Source organism: Fundulus heteroclitus, unplaced genomic scaffold (assembly GCF_011125445.2).
Source record: "Fundulus heteroclitus isolate FHET01 unplaced genomic scaffold, MU-UCD_Fhet_4.1 scaffold_106, whole genome shotgun sequence".
Lineage (NCBI taxonomy): Eukaryota > Metazoa > Chordata > Actinopteri > Cyprinodontiformes > Fundulidae > Fundulus > Fundulus heteroclitus.
In genome coordinates, this window is record NW_023396519.1 from 645392 (window position 1) to 664417 (window position 19026).

At 39.9% G+C, this 19026-nt stretch overlaps 1 long non-coding RNA gene across 1 annotated transcript; it reads left to right on the forward strand.

Annotated features, from left to right (window-relative positions):
- Window positions 1-2518: 2518 nt before the first annotated feature.
- Window positions 2519-14480, forward strand: LOC118558179. Its single transcript, XR_004928198.1, has 3 exons — window positions 2519-2793; window positions 3949-4044; window positions 14221-14480. It is a non-coding gene; the product is annotated as an uncharacterized LOC118558179 (long non-coding RNA).
- The last annotated feature ends 4546 nt before the right edge of the window (window positions 14481-19026 follow it).

The window sequence follows — 19026 nt, forward strand, 5'->3', positions numbered from 1 at the left end:
TCGTCTTAAAGCCTCGTCAAAAACAATGTGCGACTTCGCTCTCTCCCTCTGACGGTGACACCACAGATGGTGTTTGGAAGCCATCGCATGAATCTGTGTCGTTTCTTCAATGCAGGGCTGCTGTCTTGGTGTCTTTTACCCAAAGAGACTCTGGAGCCTCAGCCAGCCTACTTCCTTTGACAAACTTATGTAATGCCAGACTGCAGTGAGTAAAAAAACAAACAGAACATTTTTTTTACCATCATAAAAACAGATACTTGCTCCATTTGTCTTGCATTTCAACAAAGTTTGCCGATTTTAGGACTTGCATAGGTGCAGGTTCCATGAATCCCTCATTAGTCTCATACTAATTTGGAGGTTTTACTTATTTCAGCTGTTCTTTTTTGGAGGGGGGACTGAAAATAGTGTACAACCTAGAAGTTTAAGTGAATTCAAAAACAAGTGGTTGTACATGGTTCATCTATCTATCTATCTATCTATCTATCTATCTATCTATCTATCTATCTATCTATCTATCTATCTATCTATCTATCTATCTATCTATCTATCTATCTATCTATCTATCTATCTCTCTCTCTCTGTATATATATATATATATATATATATATATATATATATATATATATATATATATATATATATATATATATATATATATATATATATATATATATATATATATATATATATATACACACACAGAGATACTATTAACCCCACTATTAGAAGGTTAATAGTATCTGTCCAAGTTGCACCTCAACCACACTATTTTTATGTAGCCATAATTGAGCCTCTGGCATATTCTGGCTTCTCCGTAGAGTCCATACGAATCAAATCAAATCAGTTTGTTTATAAAGCGCCAATTTACAACACGTCATCTCAAGGCACTTTACAAAGTCATTACAATCAAATCATACAGACAGATTGGTCAAAAGGTTTTCTAAGAAAACCCTGCAGATTGCGTCATTGACTTGAAGCATTTACTCCTCCTGGATGAGCACGTAGCCACAGTGGACAGCCGCTTGCATCGTGGCGTTGACTTTGCGGCAATCCGTCAACACCGAGCATGCATGTAACGACAGTTTCAATAGAGTTAAGGTCAAGCTCTGTCATACTTCAGAGATCCGATTGCTCCATAAACATCTGACAGAGCTCTTTGCTCTCAGACTGCAGGTCTTCTGGTGGTTCCTAGAGTCTCTAAAAGTAGAATGGGACGCATATCCTTTACTTATCAGGCTACCCTCCTCTGGCTCCAGCTCCCAGTTTTAGTCTGTGAGGCAGACACCATGTCTACTTTTAAGACTAGGCTCAAAACTTTCCTTTTTGATGCAGCTTATAATAAGAGTGGCTTAGCTTATCCAGGAGCTATCGATGTAGTAATGCATCTATAGGTGTGGGCTAGAGGAAATAGAGACCACTTTCCCTCACTCTGCTACATTCTCCTACTACTCTCCAATATCGCATTATTTGCTATTATTTCAACTTTTAGCTTTATGCTCTCTCCTTTCTTTCACTTCATTGTAGCTAAATCTGGCCTGCCGTTCTGTGACACTATCCTGGTGGGAGTCATCAGCTGAGCGATTTCTGCAAACTACTTTATGTTCTCCTATAGATGATGTACTGGCTCTTCTGCCGGTGGTCAGTCCTGGTTTTTTTTTTCTCCTACGCATATCTATTGGTTGAGCTATGGCGTTGAGTGACTGTACGTGCTCTCTTTTATCCTCTAGACTTGAAAACAGGAGCTCATCTGCTTAGCTGTGTTTCTCTCTTAGATGAAGCCACGAAAGGAGCCACTACTGCCATTACGTTTTTACTTTTCTCTCACATAGAAGGTACTCTTGGATCAGTGCTTCTGTGATTGCTTGTTTGTTTTCAGTATGCATCCTCTGTCTCCTCAAACCCCCAGTCCGTCATGGCAGACTGCTCACACTGAGTCTGGTTCTGTACGTTTCTTGTTCTTATCTAAGAAGAGTAAATGCATCAAGTCAAATCTCCTGCATGTCCTTATTGTGAAAACTTTTTACCATTTTGAATAATAAACTGAACTTGACTATATTGTTTGATAACCAGGATCAACTGGATAGTATGTAATTTACTTGTAATCTATCTGTATGAGCTGAATGAATTTACTTTTTTTAATAAAGTGCCTTGAGAAAACATCTGTTGTAAAGTGATTTGAAAAATATTGCATCTCATTTTTATCAGGAACCGGATAAACTACTTTTCATCTGCGGTCTTTGACTGCTATGCCCTCAAAGCAGAAAGACATGGACCGTTGTCGAGACACGGTCATACCCACTGAGCTGTGTGCGGGGTTTTGTTTGTGTGGTGCTGCTTTCTCCCTCTCCTCCACTCTGCAGGGTGCGGCTGGCAGGTGTGGACCCACAGGTGTTTCTCATGAAGCCTAATTAGGAGGATTTATAAGGAGCAGGAACCAGAAATGGTGGATTGTCAGCTCATTCAGTGTGATAGTCTGACCTGAGAGTGCCTCTTCTGGAAAACTTACCGTTCCCTGTGTGCCTTTCCTCCAGGACAGCTCCAGTGCTTGATGTGGGCTTTCTCCTTTTCCAGTTCTCCATGATTCTTTTACCTGAACCTGGTTGAAGCTCTTCTGTGTGCTCCAGCTGGGAGTCTCCCTTCAGCCCTTAGTACCTTCCTCCTAATTCCCTGTGTTCATCATCAAACCACCTGCCCTGTCAATCCTCCACTCCATACTCCATCCTGCAAGGCTGCAAAGGCAAATATATAAAGACTCACTTCCGACAAAAACAGCATCTGCCAACCTCCGCCTCAGTGAGTAACCTCACCTTCTCCTTAAACTCATCATTCTATCTTCACCAGTAAGACCAACCTAACTCCACATTCTCCATCATGCGTGCTCCACAGAATTAACCTTACCCATACTCCTTAATGTTCAGCGAAGCCCCTCTCTGAAACCCGGACACCAATTCTTTTTCACACTTACCTGAATCAATAACCCATTTACATTGGGTTACACTAGTTGTTGTCCTATAGAGAGTCGGTTATTGTAGAAACATCACAGACATTCACCATTATAATGGCATATTCATTTTCTAATATTGTGCTTAACTCTTCTGTCATTCTAAAAGTTTAATGACAAACTATTGCAACTGCAAAACCTGCTTTAATGGGAGTTTTCTGTCATTTTCTTGTGGGAACAACCCATTGTGTCAACAGCTATGTTCACACTGCAGATCTTGATGCTCAATTCCAAATTATATTTATATTTTGCTGAAATCTGATTATTTTTTTATTTGTTATTTTTTTATTAATTTTTTTACAGCAGATGTTCATACTATTAAATGTGACCACCATCATACTGCTGTGTGACTGGTTCAAGATCGCAAAGTGACCGCATGCGTAGAGAACAGAATGTGGTCACTTTGATCTGTGTTTATGGAAGTAATGGTACATTCACCGTCATGTACATAAACAATGTGTAACTGTTTCTACAAGTGTTTAATAAAGTTTTGGTTTAAAAAAGAACCTCAAGAATAAAAAGCTGATACCGGCTGGCATCTCTCCTTATCAGAAAACTGTTGAGCAATGGGAACTGACATTAAGACCACATCATAGCAAGACGAAAAAAGCAGCACAGCTATTAACAACGGTCTTTAGTGGAGGGCCAACTGCTACTACTGCGTCTGGATGTTTAACGAGAGCCAGAGGGTGATGGAAAGACGGATAAAATGCAACATGACCATTCAGAGGGCGGACGCTTCGAAAAATATCGAATGCGTATCCGAATTGGTACCAAATATGGAAGTAGCACAAATTGGATTTTTTTTCAGGGGAGGGGGGAAGATCGGAGTTCAGCCGTTCACACTGTCGTGAGAAAGACAGATATGGGTCGCATTTCCCTGCACTGTGTACATAACCCAAGTTTCAGACATCAGGCCTAATAGTTTTTTTTTTGTTTTTTTTCAGGAATCATCCAGGTGCGGACCAAAAAGTTTGGAGATGTCCACTAAAAAGAAGCCAAATCAAGACAAATATTTAGCTGTTTGTCCTAAATGACCAGAGGTATGTTTGGAGAATTCGATATTCAGCTTTCAAAGCTCCATGACTAACACAGGTAAATTGTTAAAAGTAAAATTTACCTGTGTCAGTGCCTGACACTTTGCCAGCTGTCAGGCATGGTGAATAGCGCAGATTGTTGCGGAGCTGTTTTACTGTCAGTGTTATTGATGCATTGTTAAAAAAAAATAATAAGTGGGGGTGGAACATTGGCGAACAGCTTCATGGTTGAATCTTGGACACAATTTGATGTTGCAACTAGACAATGAAAACAACTTGCATCCAGGATTATTACCAGCGCAGTTGTATGTTTTTATTATGTGTAATTTTACTTGACAAAAGTACATTGTCCCACATAAATAATAATCATACTGATCTGTGGCATCTCCGCATTTGAGGCAAGTCGGGCCTGGCCCCAAGAGATGTCGCTATATGTTTGCAATAATCAATGGGACACGATCATTAGTAATATTACAATAGTAATATTGTAAAAAAGACAACTGATAAGCTCAGTAGGCTAAATCTTTTAGAGGTGTCTTGATATTGGGGCCGGCCCACCAACGTTTGTTTAAATAACGAACATCTTAAATGCCCAACACGCTCTCAGAAGACAGCAGTGGGGCACAAATCCTATGGCCCCAGGCTTGGATCGTCCAATCAAAATGCTGAAAATGCACACATTACGTTTACGTTCTGCCGGACAGTGTGCAACAATCTAGTGTTGTTTGGCCTTGCTAGCTCATTAAAGGATTGATGTGAATCCTTTCTGTTCAATAAATTATTATTAGTGAGCCTTAATTTGTAATTTTATGTAGAAAATATTACATTTAGCTTATAGACGTAAAATGGCATTTCTAGTGTGTTGGTTTATCCTCGTTTATCTGTTTCATTTAAAATTGATCAAAGTCAGGTTGTTTGCATCACAAAAAAAATTAATTGCTGCTAATAGGTGTTGAGTTTTTGTGCCCCAATTAACTTATCATGCCAGAGACGCCATTGATACTGATTGAGTACAAACTTGCAAACAGGCATGCTTTTAAATCAAACCTTGCGCTGGCAGAGAGACAAAGGTGGTGGAGAACAGTCGAGGGCAAAAATAGACAATGATACCTCCATGTGGCAGCTGTTTCTTCAATACACATGTTTTCACTGCACAAACAGTTGCTGTGATTAACGCTTCAGACCCCACTATAGTGCCACGTCCATGTCCTAATAACCATCTGAATGTGTTTCATTAGCGCCTGATGGTCTCAGATGAGTGTCCCTGTGTCTGAAGTGGGGGCTGTTATCCACTGGGATGTGATTTTGATGTGCTAATCGATACCCCCAACTCATAACCCACCTCCCGCTGCAGAGAACCCCCACTGTGGATTGGCAGGTGTGTCTGTCAGGTTGTTAAAAATATGATGCCTGTGTGCTCGATCTGCTCCTGAATTCATTAACCTACATTTGAAGGATAATTCAGGCAGCGGTCAATCACCATATGTGCTTTGATTGTTGGATCCGTTCCTGCATTTGGGATTTAAAGCCAGTCTGTGTGTTGCTTAATAACATGCGCAGATGGCCTCTGGCATTTCTTCGTTCTCACTGCTAGTCTCTTATCCTCCTCTTATCTTGAAATGGTGAACTGATGTGGCAGTCTTAAGATTGCTGCTCTTGATTCGTGCTGTAGCGCCTTAAAAGTCTGGCAACACTTATAATGAGGGCGCTCCGCCATTCCTGTTCATGAAATTCTTATATAATTGGAATAATATCATGCCGTTAATCGTTGGGCTGGGTTAAACCTTCTGTGCCTCGCAAAAGATTTTAGAATCCTTAAAATGTTTATGTTTTTGTCGACTTATGACCACAAACTTCAATGTATTTTATTGGGATTTTACGTAACAGAAGAACACAAAGTAGAGCAGAACTATAAAGTGAGACGATTTTTTGAAATATTTTCGCAAACAAAAAGAAAGTAGTGTGTTATGCATATATTGTGAATCAATAATGTGTAGAAACACCCTTTCTTGCGATGCCAGCATGAAGGTTCTTTGATCTAAACCATTTCTTTGCAGCTCTGGCTGTAAGTTTAGGTTTAAAGTCGTGCTGGAAGGTAAACTCTTCTCTGCGTTTAGCTCCGTAGATGTTACCAGTAGCTTAGTGTTTATGCAACCACCACCATGTAATACAGCATGGATGGTTTGACGGGATCCACCTGAGCTTGTGATCTCTGCAGCTCCTCCAGAGTTGCCCGGCCTGTGAGTTTAAATGGAGTGCCATTTGTTGGTAAGTTTCCTGTGGGGCCGCACTCTTTCCAGTTTCAGATGATGCACTGAACAGTGCTCAGCGAGATGTTTCAAAACTTAGTCTTTAACAAACCTCGGAGGCCTTTGCTGAAAATTCTGAGTTTATACCGACATCGAATTACAAATGGGTGACGTCTGAAAGCCATTTTATTTAATGGTCCCCAGTAAAGGGGCTGAATACAAATGTGCATTAGTAAATAAAAAATTTTTATATAACAAAAACTACAGCTTGTATGAGTTTTTAATACTGACAGTGAAAATTATTCACACCCCTGGTAGATTTATATTTAGTCATTTTTATTCAACTAAGAGGTTTATTTCTGATAAACTATACAGGCATCTCCCAAATGATAGATCAATGTAAAAGGAGAAATGTTTATGGAAAGATAACAGCTTTTATGTACTTTATCAACAACAAAAATGTTTCAGATTATTTAAACCATTCTCAACAGTCAATGGAAAATTATTTGTTGGCATTAAATTTTAATGACAATTTGGTCTCATAACCAAATAATTTATCTTTGGTTGTGAGGTAAATCAAAGATAAATCCTTTCACTGTCTCACTGTGCACTACGATATTACTTTTAAGCTTTTGTGATTTGTTTTTAAATGTTTGAACAACGTCGCTCCACCATATTTATCTGAGCTGCTTCAGCTTTACTGCCCATCTCGATCCCTTAGATCAGCTGATTGGGTGTTACTCACAGTCCCTAAAACTAAGCTGAAGCTCAGAGGTGACAGAGAATTTGCTGTTGGTGCTTCCAAGTTGTGGAATAATTTACCCTTGAGTGTCAGACAGGCCTCCAATTTTCCTGTTTTTAAATGTCTTTTAAAAACCAACTTGTGTCTTGGCTTTTAATGCGCTGTGATCTTGCCGGCTTTGGACTTTTAAAATACTCCTGCTGTGAACCTGGTTGTTGGCTTTTGATGTGTTTGTGTGTGTGTGTGTGTGTGTGTTTTGTATGTCTTTAACTTGTTTTTTTTAACCTATTCTTGTCTTAATAGGCAGCACTTTGGGCACCACAGTGGTTTTTATAATGTGCTCTAGAAATAAAGCTAATTGATTGATTAGCTCCAAATCCACCCATACTCGCATGATACAGGTTACTGATTGGCAGGAAACGACTTTCTAAGAAGTGCTACAATGATAACATACCAGGAAACACATGAGCAGTATTAATAATATTCACAGAATGAGACAAACGTCTATAATTTAAATGGATAAAGGCAGGGGACTTTACTAATCAGAGGACCTTTATAAAGGCCTGTGATTACCTTCAATTTCAGGGGGCTGAATAAAATGAAAATCTAAGCTACACTTTTCAGAATTTTTATTGTAAAACAGATTAAAAACAATGTACCACTTCATTCCATTTCACATATGCAACTTTACTTTGCTACTTCAGTCAGTCACATAAAATAACAATAAAATACCATTAAGTTTGTGGCTAAATGGGAAAATGTTCCCAGGGTATCAATATTCTAGCAATATAATGTCTCATGATTACACCATTGAGTGGTGAAAGGCATATTTTTTCCCACACCTTACTACCAACAAAATGGTGGATTTTTTTTTTTTCCCTTTGTTCGCTTGATTTAAAAAAAGCACCTGAGGTCCTTTTTAGATGCTGAGAGCATAGACACAGATGGACATTAAGACCAATACTCTCATAGCGGGAATTGCTGAATATATATTCAAAGAAGGCTCAGAAATCTGGAAAAAGACAGAAGGAGATGTTGATCCCTTGCATTCAAATGTGCCCACATTATTGGAATAAATGCAGCGTCAGGGTATGTTGTGGGCTATTACCTCCTGGTCCAAATGCTGTTGCAGATATTGTTGCTGAGGCAGGCAGTGCAGTGTTGGGGCTTGGTGCTGGCACATGAGCCACAGAATTTGCCAACTTTTTCTCTCCATCAACTCTCCCTCCCTGAGCATCGTGGGGGCGGGGGAGCCAGAGCGAGGAGGGAGGAAGCCGTCAGCTGAGGATTCAGGACGCTGCCTGTACTCTGATGCTTCCTGCATTTCAAATTAACCCCGGCTCCACCTCCATCTTCTCCACAGAGAGCAGAGCATGGCTATTCTTGCTACTATTGTTTTTTTTTTTAAACTCCTTGCTTTTTTTAAAAAAAAAAAACAGAAATTTGACTGAACCAATTATTGCAAGAGTTTCTGAGACTCTTACAAATCTTTTAGTAACCTGGATCACATAAATTATCCAAATATTACCCAGTATATGGGATTGATCACACTTTGTGAAATAAACCAAGGGTTCACCAATTCTAGCAGGAAAATGTCTGTAGGCTTCAGCACAATCCGAAGGCACCTTTGAACTTGCATGACTAATTGTATTGTTTCAATAAAATGTAATATATTTTAATGGGATTTATTAAATAAATCAACAGAACGTATTCTATAATTGTGGGGTGGAAGTTAAATATACATATTAAAGCCATTTAAAGTCTAAATCTTTGAAATGCATTGGTATTCAGCCCTTTTCCAATCGAAAACATCAGTATCTCTCCCTTTTTTTCTCCAAGTTCAATGTACAACTGGCCCTCTGGAAATTAAATGTCTAGGCTCTGAGTACTTCAAAGTGCTCAGATATTTATTAGCAAAAAACATCAGCAGGAAGGTCGTGGCAACAGTTTCACTCACAGCTTCAAACAACCAGCATCACATCAGCAGAGGATCTGCGTAGCACTAAGAGAGATTGAGTCAAGGTATTAGTTGGTCACTGCTGTGATGCAGTATCGGAGTTGCAGTTGCATGTGACGCTCTTGCTGCTGTACCTTCTAACATAACCCTAAAAGTCTTGGCAGCCTGGTCTATTTAGTGATTAAACTATGTAGACTTCAGTGTCAAACACGGAATAAGGTGATGGTACGGTGTTGTTTTTTTCCCATGGCATTGTGTCCTCCTGTGGCTCTGAATAGAAAGACAGATCTGCAGTTACTAAATACAACACAGTTAATCATTTAACCTGATTCCTACATTTATCAGGCTCATAAAGCTACATTTTTGGTGTTGTCGCAATCCATCTTGAGCAAACATGTGGCCACAGTGGAGAGGAACCACGGATCTGATTCAGCGCATCTAGGTATAGAAAGCTGAAGAGTCCTTTTTTTTTTTTCTTCACGAGTAATTAATGGTTTGTGGGACGTTTTATCATTCTCTCCCTTTTATCTCTTCTTTCTTTCCCCTCTTCTCTTTCTTTTTTTCTCCTTGTTCTTCCTTTACTCTCCTACTTTCCCATTGTAGTGTCCATATAATTTGAAATTCTCCCTGCAGGAATCACAATAAAGCTGTTTACATGCATAAATCAAGCGGAGCATTATGGCGAAAGCTGTTTGCTCCACTTGTGAAAGCAAAATCTGTCGAGCTCTATTTGGCATTAAGACATCAATTCTTATTGCCACATTGCTAGACAGGACATTGGGGGAAAAAATAAATAAAAAATTCCATGGTTTGTAAAATAATAAAATTATATTTTGGTTTGATCTACTCCATTTATGGTGGTCCTTTGATATTAATGTCATTGCTCTTCAGTTTTTGTGGACTTCCTCTGAGAAAACCTTCTGATTTTTCCACGGCCCTCGGACAATCACTGAAAAGCACCGAGTTCACTCAAAACTCCTCTGGAGCCAGCTCGGTTTGACCTTGCTCCTCAGCAGAGCCGGAGGAACCTGGGCTTGGACTGACAAAAATTGCTCCTGAAACACTTGAAAGTGAGCAAAGCGGTTACGTGCGAGACCAATAAGACACTGACTCTGCCATCTGAGGCCTGCGAGGAAAGAATGAAGACAGAAAAAAGAAAAACACAACAGCACTGAGCTAGGGGTAGTTTCTGTGGGAGAGAGTTATGGGCAGCAAAGGTCTTGTCAATGACTCATTCTGGGGAAAAGCACACCTAAACACAAAATCACTACAACCAGTGTTACCATAATGTACAGAACAGGTGTGTCTTAGTTGTAGTGAAGAGACAACAGGATGTTGTCTATCTTAACTTGTTTGATGGTAACAGGCTCCTGTATGGCCTCACCCCACTGAAGAAGCAATATTAAAGAGGAGGTAGATTAACACTTTAGAGTATTTTTTTGATAATAATAAAAGAAGTACAACTTGCTTGGCAACTGGTAAACCAGTAGAGCATAAAGCTTAATTCTTCGGCTCCGCCGTAGGCCGATAGGGCTATGAGCCTTATTCCCGCATTAACATTGAATATTTAAAGGTTTAAAGGCAACTTTTGATAACTTTAGACTTTAACCAGTTTAGCGACTGATCGCTACAGCGACCCCCAGCGCCCGGAGGTAGAATCCCATAAACAAAGGCAAGCGATTCTGAAGTAAATGATTTTACAGGACAAATCGGTCCTCAGAATGTTATTTACTCAAAATAATGTACTGGTTAACTTGGGCTTTGCATTGTGAATGGATTGAAACACATGTCAAATGTTGTTTAAATTAGTCAAGCTAATTTAACCTTAATTCACATTCTTTAAGTTGAACTTTGGTTCTTTAATTTAAACAAACTATTATTTCATCAAATAATGTCTTGTTTAACTCAGGATTTGCATTGTGAATGGATTGAAACACGTGCCAAATGTGTTTTTTTAACTCCATTCCATGCTTTTTGAAGTCAGATCTGCAGTGAACAATGATTCACTGGATTATTCTGATTATGATCAACCACTTTATTTTGTCTTGTTTGTTTTTGCATGTAAAGAGTTCCTTAGCTTCTTTTTATCTTCATTTTTGCTTAGTAGTTTAAGTTTCACTAGCCTAGTAGAATCGAAATGTTGTGTTAATTCACATAAACAGCATTACATAGTGATGTTCTCTGGATGTTCATTTTATTTCTGTTATTAAATTCTTGAACTTGAAAAGAAGCTGTCACACTTTATTCTATGTGTGTGCAGGTTTTGCTGTTAAAAGGTCGCTAGTGCTCGAATTCATCCCTTTCAACCGTTGTCTTGATATCAGCTTAAGAGCTGATTATCACCAGACAATACTTAACAGACATAGGGTTATTTAATAAATATTAAATAACTTTAAACAGTGTATAATTGCACAACAGTAAGTACTGTTATATTTTATTTTATTTTTTTGCATTTGGTGTCTGTTTGAATTTTGTAGGTGGTTGATGTTAGTCACCAGTCAGTAAGTGGTTTTCCATTGTTCCCCTGGTCCACAGGATCCATAAGGTAACAATGATCTAACAAAGGTGATGAAAAAAATGAAGGCTGAGACTAAACAATAGTTGCATTCTGCTGTCAACCCACATGTGCTTTAAGTATTTTTTTTTTTTTTTAGCATTTTCTGTGAGGTAAAAATACCTTAGGTTGCCATGACAACATCTCAGTAAAACTAATTGGTTCACCGAGTTTCTTGACAATGAATTTCTTGCGGAGTCCATAGTAATGTGTAGCGCTGGTTATTTTTAACCAACGGCAGATGCAAAGTGCCTTTTCGAAAGTACTTGTATGCCTTGAACCTTTCCACATTTTATGTTACAATCACATACTTCATTGTATTTTATTCTGCTTTTATGTGATAGAGCAACACAAAGCAGTAAATAATGATGGTAGAGAGAGAGGACGATTTATACTTTTTAAATACTTTTTTACAAACATCTTAAAGCCCCAGTGTGTAAGATTTACTACCATCTAGTGGTGCGCCAAATGAATTAAAAACGACCCTGAAGTGTGGTCGTCTTTGCTTGTTTTCTACTCCTCCTCCACCCATAGCACGTCTTCATGTAGAAGACAGATAAGAAAATGCATAAAGCTGAGAAGTTTGTCCCCTTTCGGCTTCTGTAATCAAAAATGGCGACACAACATGCCGTATTTGTTTGGCTGCACCGCCACCTATGTATTTTTAAACAACTCATTCTCAGCTATGAAAACGCTTTTATTTTTGATGCGATTGTTATCAGACTTTGGAAGAATATGTGTTTATAAAAGCATTACTTTTGCTAATAAAAAGCCAAATTAGTTACACACTGTCCCTTTAAGAATATGCCATGTATGTGTGTTCCACCCCCTTTACTTTGACAATGCTAAATAAAATCACAAATGTATAAAATGAGGCTCATGTAGCACTATTTAATCATCAAAGAATTGAATGATCATGGTGCCGCTGCAAACCCACTAATGGGCATCCATCTAAAGGGTGTTGAGAGGCACAGCAAATAACTGGGATCATATTTGAACGTTGTGGCCAATATGCGAAATCCTCTGTGCGGAGTAAAACTAACACTGCACATCATCTTTAACACACTGTCCCAACTTTTAACCAAGATGGTGGTATCATCATTTAATGGGGAGACTTTTCTTTAGCCGGCTCAGGGAAGCTGGTGAGGGAATAGCAATTAACTAAAACTAGCCATAGGCTGCAAACAAAATTAGACTGGGAGTTTCACCTTCTAGATGGAGGTTCACTTTCTAGAAGGACTATGACCTTAAAGATACAGCTGAAGCTACAATGGAATGTATTGGATCAAAGTTTATTAGTGCATTACAGTCACCTAGTCAAAGTCTGGATTTAAATCAGACACGTTCAATCAAATCTGACTGAACTGGATTTTCCATCTGACATCTCTCTCTCTCTCTCTCTCTCTCTTAGCATTGATTTAAAAGTTTGAACTTTCCTTCAAATGTGGATATTATACAGCGCTTTCTGTTCATCTGTTTCATTAAAACTGAAGTTCAGGGGATATCAGACCTTTTGAGACAGTCTGAATGCAAAGAAACACGACTTTGTCTCAACTCTACATATCTGAGCAAACTTTTGCCCAATATATTTTTTTTTTCAACAGACAATTGAAACTTTTTGATTTGATCTCCTTTAAAATCTAAATGAAAGAACAAAGGGCATGGAGGAAGAGAAAGAACAATTATACCTTAGAGCGTAGTTATTCAGAGGGAGGAAAGGCTGATTAAACACAGCCTTGTAAAACTGCCTACCTCACCACTACTGTTTCCTCTATATTTTTTTTTTCTTCCTCCGAAGCATTTCATGTTCTCCCTGCTCTCTCAGCAACATCAGTCCTCCTCTCAACTTATTTGCTTTCTCTTCCTCCTCCCCTTTTCCCCACCCTGAGCATTCTCTGCTTCTTGGAGTCTCACCAGTCCCTTGTGTTGTTTCAGACTAGACTGGGTAGAAAATACTAAAAATACATGTGTTTGGTCCTGGCAATCCCAAAAGGCAACTTCATAGAGAACAAAGGAGATAGCAGGGCAGCTCAAATAACTCATGAAGAAAGCGAGGGGGAGCGAGAGAGAGTGAGGCAGCGCTGCTCTGGGGGCTTTGTTACCCTCACTGAAGGAAATTATTATGGGATTATTGATTTACAGCACGAAATGGATGGAACATAAGTAGGGTTAAGCCCATTAATCTCCCTTTTTCATAAGAATGCAATTGTAATCAGCGATTATTCTAATGGGTTATTGTGACTGAACATTTACTGCACCAGACGCCTTCAGCTTTTGCAGGGGACGGGGGGGGTGACACATGAAGTCCACATATGCAGGTGTGAAGACAAGATTGAAGATGGTGGGAAGAGGAACGGACAGATCTGCTAAAATGAAGTCACCAAAATAAAATCCCAAAACACAAGCAGTGGAGTTGCTGACATTCTGCTGACATTTGGTGCGTTGGTGGCATTTCAGAAGACATATGAGCAGGTAGCTCAGTTCATGTCACTGTAAGAAGCCACGATCTCTAAAGAATGAAAATAGTTTAGCTTAATGCACACTGCTCTATGACAAAAAAAAAAGATATCATTCGCTGATGAGTTTATTAGTTAAAAAAAATAATAATAATCTGACATCACAACTTCTACCCTTGCTTTCCGTGCTGACTTCTTCCCTTCGCCCCTTCCTCTTTGCTCAGTGTACATCCATCAGGGAGTGCTCCAGTGGAGCGCGGCGGGTCCGACAATTGTCCTCATAAATTGCATGTGTGTCGGGGTGCAGAGAGGCTAAGTGAGCAGTAAATAACAAAGGGGCCCCGCCGCCATCCGTTCACTGTTGCCGCGTTTCCGGCCACGCAAGATTACCCAGGATGCCCCATGAGAGGGTGTCTTCTTCGTCGGCGTGATGAATGGACAGGCGGCAGGAAGAAGACGCCTTCAGTGCCCGGCGTCTGACAGAGGAAAGGTGAGGTCCAGGAACCCAGCTGATTTAAATTGATGAGTGTCTTTATTTTGTAGAGAAAGGAGGAGAGAAAGAAGCTGTTTTTCTTCCTTCTTTCTGTAATAACAGATCGCATGGCAGATATCTTTAACTGCCTCCATTCTTCACTGTCAAGGCTCTTTGATTTTAATCCAGCTCACTTTCTCCTGCTTTCTTCTGACCTTTTTTCGATTTTTTTTTTTTTTTCCCCGTTTTCCTGCACATTCTCAGCATCTTTATTGACCACGTATTCATAACCACATCTGGTCACTTATTTCCACTCGATACCCCGTATGCTTGTCTGCATTCTCACACTGTTTACCGCTCTTCAGGTGCCCTGTGTTGTCGTGTTCCTCGTGTCTTCCGAGATCAACCAAATTATTATTAACAGATCTGAGAACAGTGGCTAAAGGGACAATATTCACATGGTAGTTATCAGGTGATGACGCACTTTTACATTTGATTTGTCCAAGCATCAAAAAACTTCGGCTTTGCAGCGCAAATGCGTTTTTTCCTTTTTGAAAAGCCTCTTATAAAAGTCAAAATTTAGTTTAAAGTGCAGTTATTCACGGGGGGAACTCAAATCAAAGGTGGCACAATTATTGGCAAGCTTAAGCCTCCTTTTAAAATGAAGGTCATGTTTTTTTGCATTTTTTAAATTCCGTTTACTTCTTCAATCTCACTTGAGTTTATTCATACAGCTCTGATTCAAAACAAATGTTGTCTCACGGCACCTCACAAAACAATCAGATCCAATTTATGTGCAGAAATATGAAGTCTGCGTGATTCAAAGTTTACAACATTCCAATACGATCCTAGTTACAAAACAATGCGGTCAAGTTCAGTTTATTGTTCAGATCGGTAAACGGGTTTCTCTGTAAGGAAGCTTGCCAGAATGAATCCAATGACTGACTTTGCAGACAGTGCATGTAGGGACAGTGGACAGCTGATGGCATTAAATTGCAAACTTTGCAGCAATCCCCCGTACATGTGGTGACAATGGAGAGGCAAGCTCCCTGTAACCTCCAGCAGAATTTGGCTTACTGTGAGAAGCTATGTGTCGTGACCGACTGGGGGTTTAAGAAGAAAAAGAAAACGAGCAGAAAAACACAAAAAGCACTGGCCGAGAAGGAGTGGCTGTTGTGCCGTCAGGGCCGTGTGTGTGTGTTTGTGCCCACCTTACCCCTCTCCTGCTGGGCGTGGTGTTCTCCATGGGAGCCATTAGGAGGGGCTTACAGAAGGGGTGGATTCCCTGAGGAAGACACCTGATGATTCTCACTCTCAGTGTGGTAATCAAGCCTTATACGTCTACCTCCTTCTTTCTCATGAGCTTTTCAACTCATCCTGTTCTTCTCTCGTTCCTCCGGGTGCACCATCAGATCATCTTCAGGATTCCAGTTCTCAGCTTTTGTGTCCTGTCCCCTCTTTCAAGAACTTACCTTTGGTCTTCCTCCGAGGGATCTCTTCACTGTTCACCTGTTCGCTCCTCCGTGGATGACGTTGTCTGAATCTCTCCTTCTGCTCCCGCCTGCCTGTCCACCCTACGACGATCTCCACTACTTCATCAATCCACTCGAACAGAAAAATTGGACGTCATGACCCTCAGCCTCACTGCACGAACGCCCAGACTGCCGGTCTGTCAGTCGCAGCCTTTGTGGTTGTGGGTCCCTCCTCTCATACTAGATTATTCAAACATCTATACACCACACCCTCTAACTTATCTCTCATCCTCAGAGTCACATCGGACCGTTCCTGTTCCCGAAGCCTGCAGTCATTCTCAGCATTGTCAATAAACCTTTTAAAACATTTTGTCCTTGTAAGTAGTTGTTCCCTGTTCAAGGGTCTTACAAACAAACATGATAGTGGCGGTTTCTCAACAAGCGGTGCTGAGGCAATTAAGCAATCATCATATTTGTTTTCTCTGTATCTGACTTGGTTTTTCAGAATTTCCATTACATTTTGGATTTAGTTTGGGATTATTTTATGGTGCAGGTCTAATTTTTATGTTTCAGTGGTGAGGGGTGCCGGACAAATCAGTATGTCTGCATCCTCTCAAACATTTGGCTCCATTGGGACTTGATGTTGGGCTCCATTTGGTCACCCAAATATTCTCCTGGAGGCGCAGCTCCCTGCACCCCGGGCCAATCGGTGCTTTTTTTTTTTTTTTGTCATTCTTCATCCAATCGGGTTAATTCTTTAAACTCGATAAATCAAAGTCACACCCCTGGCAGCTTAGATTAACGATTGCTTGAGCAAACAGGCGGATAAAGGAGCTTGAACTGACCAGACATAAAAATCCAGCAGCAGGCAGGTGACCGTGGATTCATTTATGTAAAGTTTATTGCTATGTTTTTATTCTCCGACCTCTAGTGTCCCCTCAAAAAAACTTTTTATCATCAGCCAGCAATGTCCAAGTGTAGCTCCAGTGTGAAGGAAAATGTAAATAGTTATTGGCAGGTTAGCTTCTTCAGTGGCTTTGTCAGCAGAGAAACACAGCTAAAAATAAACGTAAGCTGTTAGCCAGTAATACATTCTGTGTTGAAAAACAGATCATATGGTCTCAGCATCTGCTCCTTCAAATTGCTAAGACTTGGAGAGAGAGAGCGAGACAGGGTTAAACACGTAAAGACAGGGTTAAGCGGATTATCTACAAGAGAACAAAAAGTTACAGGCAGCAATTGCTAAGCAGAGGCCCCTCAACAGGAAGTTGTCCCACCTAAACTGAACACCGGGCCGGATGTAGGTTTCTATGAAGAGAAAAAAGACAGAGAGGGAATATAAAGTTAACCTCAGCAGAAACAGCAAATAACGTAAAATTGGAGAGAAGTAGGAAAAACTGACGACTTTGTCCTCGCTCACCTTTCCTCACTGTGTGCTCTAGCAGCCCAGCAGCGTCATAACTTTAGTGATAGCTCAGGATGACTTAACCAACTCTAAGGTTTAGCCCTAGTCTTAAAAGTGGAGAAAGGGGTCTGCCTCAAGGACAAAAAAAAAAATGGAAGCTGGTTTCAAAGGAGAGATGCCTGATAAGTAAAAGGAAAAACGACACCAGTAAACCAGCAGACTGAGAGGGAAGTGCTCTCTGAGGAACACGTGGGTCTGATGTATGATGGAGCTTCAATATTAACTGAGAAAAGGAGAATTTTAGATATTGTTCTTTTTTTTAAAGGGAGCCAATGAGGTGAAGCTAAAAGAGGATAAACTTTATTATTAATATTAAAATGGGCTATTCCACAATAACATACAAAGCTAAGGAAATAGCAAATAATTGCCTTTATTCTCTTTGTTTTTCACAAATAAACACCTCAGGCCAGCTGTTAAGAAGGTGTATGATGCTGTGGGTATTTTTCCATTGTAAAGGCTCGGTGAGCCTTGGTAGAGACCAAGGCACCATGCAGTTTTTTTTTAAATACGGGTGGGCTTTTTAAAAATATGGTATTCTTTACCAATCAATTGAGAGTAGAATTGTGACAGGACGTTAAGCCAAACTAATGGATCAGCAGATACAAAAACAGTCTTCATCCATGTGTTAGTAATTATCTTATTAAATGGTTGCATTAATGTGGCTGTTAAAAGTAAGAATTGGTTCAAATGATCATGGGGTAAAGTGGGTTTGATTATTAGAACATTTGTACTGTGTGTATTAGATGCATGCATTTATTTAGACATAGGGATTCATTCATATATGTGGTAACATATTTCTGCTGCTGATGCCACATGAGGAGGCACCATTACCTTTGGAGGGGGCTAGTTTAGGGGTTGGCTTGCATCCAGAGGAGAAGGAGGGAGTTGAGGAGCTAAAGACTTGTAAGTTCCTTTTTTCTTTTTCCTTTTCGCTGCTGGATCTCGTGTGATGGGGCAGTGGAGGGGTCCAGCATTATAATCATGTCTCTGTGGGATGTCTAGATGTTGCGATTTGTGCGGGTTTGTGCCACATTTTTCCACTGCTGTGTTTGTGTCCCACAAACTGAAGAAACGTCCCGCATTTGACTGGGTCAAATACTGAAAAGTCAAAAAAAAAAAAAAATTTGACTGCTTTTCTGAAATACTATAAAGAACTCAGAGCTGCATTCCTCGCTGAGACCCTGCCGATCTATGGACTCATTTTTAAATTCAAACCCAAAAATATCTGCCAGACAGACAAGGTACAGCAGCCAAGGTTAACTTAAACTGAATTTAACTTTACTGAAAAGTTTAATAACTTTTTTCTTTCTTTCAGATTTTTTTTACAATTTTATTAAGCTTCAAAAAAGTGCGTTTTTTTTGTAAACTCATGATAAGTCATGGTTGCGCACTAACAGGCAAAGCAGAGATTGATTAATGTAATGTACGACTTGTGGTGAGCTAAAAATGTAAAGACGTCATCATAGTGCTGATAATGTGAGGTGTCCCATGTTGTCCCTCCCACGTTTGTTTTTTTAGATTTGGTCCCCCAATGTCTCTACCTTCTTTAGATTAAAATGTTAAAGTCTCTCTCTGAGTTTAAGTCATCCTTAGAGGGTATCTATTTTAAGGTGTGAGCTTG